Source organism: Blennius ocellaris, assembly GCF_963422515.1.
Source record: "Blennius ocellaris genome assembly, chromosome: 2".
In the NCBI taxonomy this organism is placed as follows: domain Eukaryota; kingdom Metazoa; phylum Chordata; class Actinopteri; order Blenniiformes; family Blenniidae; genus Blennius; species Blennius ocellaris.
Genome location: NC_137651.1, coordinates 17,547,366 through 17,556,705, shown reverse-complemented (window position 1 = coordinate 17,556,705; position 9,340 = coordinate 17,547,366).

Sequence of the window (9,340 nt, the reverse complement as noted above, 5' to 3'; positions counted from 1 at the left end):
GTTAGGATATACAGAAGTGTGTGCTGGCCCGTGTTGTGCCACAGCCCACTCACAGCATACACATTTCCCTCCGTTGTCTTACACACGTCGAATTCTTGAGGTTCACAGGGATGGTATGGTGGGGGGGGATTCGTGGGTGTTTTCTGTGTGCTGTACGAACCTCCGGGCTGTTTCCCGCTGTCAGCTACAGTCGAACATCTGAGAAGAGGAGCTTCCATCTTCTCACCGAATAAAGGAACACGCAATGTTAATATTGCTGAAGGAAAACATTTTTACCAACACAAATTCACAGTAAATTACTGTAATTTCAGTGCATATTCTACATTAATATTAAATTATATAGGGGTGTGCAGTAATTTCACAAACAACCTTGGAACTATTGTAAGGTCAAACCCATTATGTGTCACTCTATAGAACTGTGGTATGACTGTAAAAACACATTAAGATCCTGCCATTGCAATAGTAATTGCAATTGTAATGCAACTCTAATACAACAATGTACTATTAAAATTTGCATTGTTGAATACAGTAGCTTTAATATTTTAACATTGCGTATGACAAAATTATATGATCCTTTAATTTTCAATTCCTCTTCTACACTGTTTAGCACATTCAGGGTCATGGGGCTCTTGATTCGATCCCATCTGACTTCATTGAAGGGAAGACTTAGAGTTACCAGTTTGCCTCAAATACATTTTTTTAAAGTCACGAAATACACCCATGCACAATGAGATCATGCAAACTCCATAAAGAAAGAATCAAATCCTGGCTTCTCGCGATGAAGCAACATGACTACTAATTACTACATCACAGATTGTTTTTACCAATAAAAAAGTGAGCTACTTCACCTACACCAACTTTAGACTTGCTCCTCATGAACTTCATTTATGCAGCCTAAAGTTTATTATCATACTATTCTCAGTGTATAGAGTATTGATGCGTTCACAAACTGAACTGCAGTCAATGAATGTGACATGTTTCACATAAGACTCACACTTCAGACAGGGTTCATTACTAGTTGTCAGTCCAAAAAGAAAGAAAATGTCAACAGCCATAGACAGAAACCAGACAAAGAGCAAAAGGGGAACAAACTTAACAAAGGTGTCTCGACTTGAATAGACATGGAAAAGTCTGCCACGAGGCACAAACCAGTCACAGACGGGCTGTGATAAGAGATGAGCTGACAACTGACAAGACAGAGCACATTGCTTCGATACTCACAGAAAGCTGGCACTTAAGGAGATACAGGTGGGCACAGTGAAGGTGATGGAGCTTGCAGATGCATCGAGGACAGATCAAAAAGACACCAGGAAGAAGGTGAGAGTTAGTACACATGACAAACACACCAGCAACAAACATCTAGACACCTGATGTAACCGAAACAGAGAAGATTAAAACGAGACATCGCTTCATCTGAGATGGATGGTAAAATGTTATCATGATGTCACTATGAGATTAAAAAAAATAAAAAATACATGAACTAGAAAGAATCATGAAAAAAAATCAGCGAATAATGGTTTCATGATATGATTGAGAAGTTAACATTCCTGCTTTTAAACAATGTTCATGTAGTGCATGAGTCATTTATGAAACTGAGCACTACTATGAATACCAAGTAATTGAAATAATCATTACTAACAACCATTAACCATGTGAGAAAACAGATCCACATAAACATGCAACTTTATTTCCATCCCAATGAGTTTCGATGTTTGAGTATGAATATGCCTCTTGTGGATATATTTCTTGATAGTTTTGAATTTTGCTCCAAATCAGACCTGCTGAGTCAACAACTCCAGCACTATACACCCTGCTGCATATTCACAAGTTCCCTCCAAGCTACTAAGTGCCCACCTGCACTGTGTTCGATCCCATTATGTAGGGTAACTACTACTTTTGATTTGTATTAATACATTTTTGCACATGGTTTAAAGTTTGGCATTGTTGCTAGTAATCACAAAATCGCAAAATGTGGTTGAAGTTGCTTTAAATACATTTCTGTTCAACTTGTTGGTTTGGTCCGAATTTGAAACAGGATACATTCTAAATTATCTAAAAGATTAAAGATTAAAAGGCCGGTCTCTCATTCTGGGGAAGCGCAGATTCGTCTCCTGACGAGAGTCAGACAGTAGACTCTCTTGACATATCCAAAGTGTTTGAGCTTGTGCAATCTGAACCCAAAAGCTGGCTCAGAGACGAGGTGGGCAAATGAAGGGTTTTTAATTTGAGTTCTGAGAGTCTGATGATGAGGGTGAGGAGCAAGCTGGTCCAATGAGACTGTGATCTGAGAGAGTGAAAGAGCTGGAGCTGAGGATAGGCACGTTTTTACGAAGCCAGACATGGGATAAAAAGAGAGACAGAAAAAGCACACAAAGATCATCTTCAGACAGGAATGAAGCCAAACTGCAAATGAAAAAAAAAGAAAAGAAAAACACAATTAGAATCTCATTTCCACTTCACTATATTCAGCAGTTGTCCTATCAAATCGAACTAAATTTGGAGTTAATGCACAATCTTTATGGTTAATTCTCAGCTGCATTTGTAATGCTGTCAATGTTGGTTGTGCTAAACACGCCTCAGTAACAAACATGTCAATGTACAGTTGTTATACAACAAAGTGGTTTAGAATGAATTTCACTGCCGTCGATCAACACTGTATTATAGTAAAAAGCCAGTCAGTAAATGTGTGTATACTCTGAATACATTTCGCAACAATGAAAATTCTTGGAAGCAGAACTTGAATGCAGTTTGGAATAAGAAGCACTTAAGTATTAAAGTAGTTAGGTAGTGTAAAGATGCCCTTCGAAATGTTCGCACTTTCCACAAAGCAGTTTCTGCACACTGCTGACTGAAATTGTTACAGCTTGTGAAGATCCAAAGTACTAACAAAGCCCCCCAATGCAGTAAAGGACACCAACTCGCTTTAGAGAAAATCTGCTTAATATTCTGTGAAGGCCAACAGATCAAATGTCCATTATTCAATTGCTCGACTCAATAGTAAAGAAAAAAACAAAATGCCAGCGTGACGTGTGACCACCGTGTGTGTTTGTTTTTGTGTGCGCACCAAAACAGCAGCTGCAGTGGTGCTGTTAAATAAAATGGATCTGGCAAAATGTTGCCATGCAGAAACTGTCATGGTTCAGTTCAGAGGAGTCGCAAGCACATGGGAAACAGCAGCAGGAGAAGAAAAAACTGAAAAAGATGCAAGAAGGTTTACTTCAAAGTTGCAGAAGGTGGAACCAGACAGGCATCTGGAACATGACAGCGCTAACAGACAGGGTTAAAAAAAACACAAAAAAACAACCCAAAACCAGACAAGGATACAGAATGTACAAGATAATGTCTAGAGAGAAATTGCGACATGTCTCAAGTGACAACTCAACAAAGGTAATGGGCTGAACCTGAAGTATAAACACCAAAATGTTGACAGAGGGCAGAAAAAACAGGAAGCAAGTTGAAGACACCAGCAAGTCAGAAACAGACAGGAAACATTCTCTCTTTTTTTGGTTTTTTAATAGTACTCAAAAGAAACAACTTTATTTTACTTAAAAAACTTAATTTTCTTCAAACAATGTAATTCTAAACCTGAAACAGAATTAAAAGTTTAGCATAAAAGAAATGTCTGGTAAGATTATTATAAGCAGTATGTTTCACTTATATAGCATTTCCATTGTTTTCTAACATACATTCATCCATTGACACACCTGTGAGCATGCTCACAGGCAGCATTTCAGAAAAGTCATGTTTTCCAAATTTTTCATGGTTTCAAAAAATTCCACGAGAGAAACGAGTCTCTGCCTGGAAGCTGACACCAATAAAACGGTGCCTTGTTTTGTTAGAGTGCTGATAAGGTATTTCATTTTTTGCGGTATTTTCACCCCCACCTCCATCTTTTAAGAGATGTAGAACCCTGAAGGGATGTGAACTTATATCTGAACAGCTTTTTGAAGATTAAGACACAGTGTTTGTGGCCCATTCATCAGACACACTAAGTTTGAATTGCTGTCACAAAAAGATTCACTCACTAATGCTAGAAGTTTTCTGTTTTTTTTTGCCGCTTTTGATAGATTACACCGTAGAAGCGTAACCTTTTGGCAAACACGGTTCAGTATTTCACTTAAACATTCAAAACAACATTTGTTCCATTATGAGAGTTTTCTTGTCCTGTCCAATATGCTCTTGAGAAGTTCGCTAACCCAGAGTAACTGCAGCAGAAAATTAACTGTCAGAGCTTATAAATTTACTGCTTTAAACTCTTTCCTTTGGCTCTTTCCCCCACACTGCAGTATACTGCACGGTACATTTACTTATTAATATCATTTACAGTTTATCCACTCAGTGTTCTATCTTACGTGTCACACGGAAACAACAAAGTCCTTTTCTCTTTGAGGGATGATGTTTGCGTGGCACCTGCCTCCAAAGTTTTGAAAAGTTACTTTCTTAATACGTGTTCCATGAATAAATTTCACTTAGTTCATCTTCTTTTATTGATCAAAGTCCAAAATTGTTTTTTGAGGGCATTTTCCTCCTCAACCTGTCCATCACGGGGCTGGATCTGCTTTTATCAGCTTCATTTTCTTTTCTTTTTTTCTATCTTTTTCTCATTCTCCACTGATTCTCTCCCAGATGGACTGCTTTGACCTCAGGCCCAAGGGGTTAACAATTCCTATAAACCTCCACCGGAGGTGGTCGGAGAGCACAAAGAAGCATATTAGTCTTTCTGTCTTTCGTCCTCTCCTTTTTCTCTGCCATTAGGCAAAGTCACGGTACAGTCTGTACACTCCATCACTGACAAAATACACAGAGACATGCAGACAAGGTAAAGCTTCTAATTAACCTAAAACGCATTGTGGCAGAGAGGTGATTAAGCCCCTGATGTGAATCAGGTGTGCCACATCATCTCTCTGCTCATAAAAGATGAGCTGCCTCGACACAAGGAGTGACAGATGAGTGTGAACAAACAGACTTGCAAACGAGCCTGAAGAGGCAGTAGTGTTTGGGTTTGTGATTTAATTTAATAAAAGAACTATGGTTGTGGAAAGCTCTGACTCTGTGTTTCTGTGGGGGAACCTGGCGGTGGTGTGCACTACTGCCACATGCACATCTCTCAACTGTGGAAGGAAGTACCTGTAGTGAATTCAAACAGGCACAGGAAGAACATGCAGACTCCACACAGAAAGGAGTTTTACTGTTGTTGAAAGCATTTAAGTGTTATGAATCAGTCTTTGATGAATGGGCAGAGCAGCTCTCAGGTCGATTGTAAAGTAGGTATACCTGCTGAAGGCAGCTCACTACAAGATTGGAAGCCTTGGAAAAGGCTACATCAGGCTACCCCAGTAATTACTTTTCTATCCATCCTTCTATCCATCCTTCCATCCATCGACGACACAGACTTCATCCAGAGCTTTGGAGGTGGACTCTATCTAAGCCAACACTGCATGAAAGGCGGATTTCTCCTGGAGACGTGGTTAGTGTCAGGTCTCCTTCCGTGGCCGTGTAACATCTGTGTCTTACCCGTTTTGCCTTTTCTTGTTTTAGTTTGATACTCACCTATCTCATCTCTGTTGCTGCACACGTCTTCTTATTGTCTCGTTTTCCCCTAATGTGATTCACCTGTCTTCCCCTCCCCTAGTGTATATAAACCCTCAATCATGTCTCTGTTTCTCTTTCGAACTTTAACCTCTGTTAATGAGTCTACTTCTGGGTTTGCCACTGATCCATGAGGGTTACAACATTTGTCTCAAAACATAGAGAATCAGTCACACACGGTCTCAAATTACTCCAATGACCATATTGGATTGAAGGAAGAAGCTGCAATAGTATGATGAGACCGATGCAGGGAGAACATGGAAACTCCGAGTTGTGTGGATTGGGCATTTGGTCATTTATTGGCAATCAAAAGGATGAATTGCAATCTTTTTTAATCACTTGTCAAGCATGAAACATTTTTCAAGTGAAAACGGCAAACTTTTGTTTTGTTTTGGTGGTTCGTTTTAACAATTGTGTTTTTGTGAGTCACTGAATTATTGACGACAGGTCAGTGTTTTGAAAACTACCCGCTCTCAGTTTCTTTGTAAACTTTTCTTTGCAAAATATGTTGTTATCCAGTCGTGAAAATCTTCTGAAATGAAAACACAAAAGCAATGCAGTTTCTGGTTGAACGGCCACATGAGGGAAGGAGGTATTTATACACAGGGGAAGGAGGAGGGTGCAGGTGAACACATGAGAGTAGTTAGACACATGATGGAGAAGCAATTAGCTAATTGGATGCGTGGATGAAGGACGAACAGGAGAAACACGCATGCACATACACGTCAACAAGACTGACACAAATTATACAGGCAAAAACAAACAGGTGACAAATAGTGACTTCACGGGGAACCAGATGGAGATCTGACCCATTGTGCATACGTACAAACACTCTGGTATTTTTAGCAGTTCATGCAAAAGTGTATATTTAACAACATATGCTGGAACATATATTCAATGTGACAATGACTGGAAATAAACCAGTTCAGTGGTCATTGGAGGGTTTGCGGTTGTGCAGAGGCCTTTCTACTTTCATCAGTTAATATGCAAGCTATTGTTTCCCTTTGCACAATAAGTGGTAAGGTAGAGTCAGGTTTTCTCTTTCCACAACTAACCATGAATTGAAGGGAAAACCAGACAAAGGCTGAACCAACACACAGGCGGTTGGCCGGTGTAATATATCAGGGTTATTATGGGATGTCTGCTCTATAGACAACACAAGAGGAGACAACATTTTGGATTGGCCCGAGTAATGGATGTCTAAAGTGATTTCTCAGAGACGGCATTGTGCATTCAGCTTGGATACCAGTGAGGTTTGATTGGCTGTGTTCAGCTACAGAGCTCGCCACCTGTCAGCCCTTCTGGGAAATGAATTTCTGCCTTTTTCTGCCTTCTCCCTCTTTCCATTGGTGCTTTCATTTTACTGTCAGTGAGTACATTTCATAATCATGAACAAATGGAGCATCATAAAGATAATTATGTACTTTGCACATATTGGGATTATATGTTTTCCTGCCATAAATGCAAAATCATTTACCAAAAAGAGCAAAAGAGTGGGTATTTGAATTTTTTTTTTTATAACTTTTTTGTAAATTGATTTAAATTATAGAATAATGTGATGCAGTCTTATTGCTGTCCTGGTCAAATATGTAGTTGATTTACATATATGAGCAGCATGGGTCCAAAATCTAGATTCTCCTCGTTTCATATTGGCACTAGTGTTAAGTATGCTCAAATGAGACTATTCATCCCAAACTGTATTTCAAATTAATAGAGAAACAAATCAAGCAAAGAAACAAAAGAGGGCTGAAACGAACAAAAATGTGAAGAAACTGAATATATATCACGCAGGTTGCCTGTAATGATTCATAATAGACCTGGTGCGAGAAACTTAATGCTCTGTATGTTTTCATTGTACAACAAATATCTTCTACTGGTTTCACAGACATTTTTTTGGTTATTCAATAAGCATTAAGCTTTCCTACTTTTCAATAAAGTTAAAAGCTTTCCGCTGCAGTCACCCTTAGCAGGTTTTATATAGTCTAGACGGCTGTAATCATTTTTAAAGACCTTGTATTTACACAGAAATTAAACAGACAATAAAACTAAAGACCGACTGCAGAAAGTCTTTGACAAGGTTAGAACGAGCAGGAAAACTTTTTCACATTGTAAAATAGATGGATCTATTGAGAATCTTCAAGAAACTCTTTCTCTATTTAATACCGAAACAGGGGTGACACTCAAAAAGTTGTGCCTTAAAATTTCATGAATCAAAGTGTGAAATAAGGCATACATCAGTGTTACGGATTCAATGGCCAGATTCTCCACTATTTAACACTTCATGTCATCCTTCAGAGCTTCATTTAGCCCATTCTTTCTGTAGATTGTTCTTACTTTAGTATTTATAGTTAACTGTGGTATTTATGGCGTAAGTGCCTCTTCCTGTGTTTGTCAGATGAAAAGTGCACAGGGAAGTGGCAAAGTGGCCATTCATGTAATGTGTGGAAAAGGGCAACATATAATGAGAAGTTGAGGGATGAGAAGTGGGCTGATATTGAATAATGAATGAAACACACTGTGGCAAAAAGAAGATGAAGCTCTATATGAGAAAAATTACTTAATCTTTCAAATTAATCTTTTTTAGATTATCTCACTGAACTATACAACTATTTGATTATTAAGTTATTTTTCCGAATTCTCCAATGTGTGAGCCACTTAATTCCAGTTTGTTAAAATCAGGCTCTTCAACCAAGAATATAAAAAAAATAAAATAAATGAAAAATAAAAACTTCAAAACAGTGTCAGATCTGAATGCCATTTGCTCTCTACAGTTTCTAAAACTGGTTTATCCAATTTCCAGCACCATCACCACAGCGTGAAGCCAGTATACATGTTGGTGCAAGTTGGATCCAAAAGCCAAGTCAGAGGCGATGCTGGTGATCGAAGAGTTTTTAAACTGAGTTTTAAGGGTCGGACTAAGGAGGGTGGAGGAGGTTGAAGATCAAGCCGATGCAAAGCGACTGATCCGTGGAGAGAAGCAGCGATTCTTTCACCCAGACATTTGAATTGGAGCGCAAGAGGAGGAAGAGTCTTTATACTGGGCATTGATGAGGTGATGAACCTCAGGTGTGCACCTCAGCCAGCCCGTTGGTCATGCAGACTCCGCCCACCACACAGACACACAAGAGAGGGGAGGCACGGAGGAAGGAAAAGCACAGAAAATGCAACAAAAGCCATGACAATAGAGACATCAGTTCCCCCAATATGTTTGATTGTGGCAGGAAACCAGATCACAAGGAGAACTAAGGAAAAAAATGGGGGAGAGAAAAAAAAAAAGAAGAAGCAGGATGGTGAACATGTAAAATCAAAACCGAGAGGCTTAGTAGTCTGGAGATAAACAGAAGGAAAAAAATCACTTGACTAAATACTTTAAAGCATTCTAACCAGGTTTGTTCGCTGCCTCATTGTTGGTCCTGAGGGGTCAATCAAGTTGAATGGTTGAAGGAAATCAGTTTACTTAGATGTGCTCAATTCAACTAATTTCCTTTTAGAGTTAAGAATAAGACTGTGCCGAACATGTGGATGAGTAATCTAATGAAGATTTGGTAGGTAAAACCCTTTGAGTCATCAGACTCTCACACACACACACACACACACACACACACACACACACACACACACACACACACACACACACACACACACACACACACACACACACACACGGCATGCTCACTTTAACACCAATGTCCTCAAACCTTAAGTGAGACTCACTCGAGACAATAAAAGTGCCTTTGAAAAAGAGAAAAAG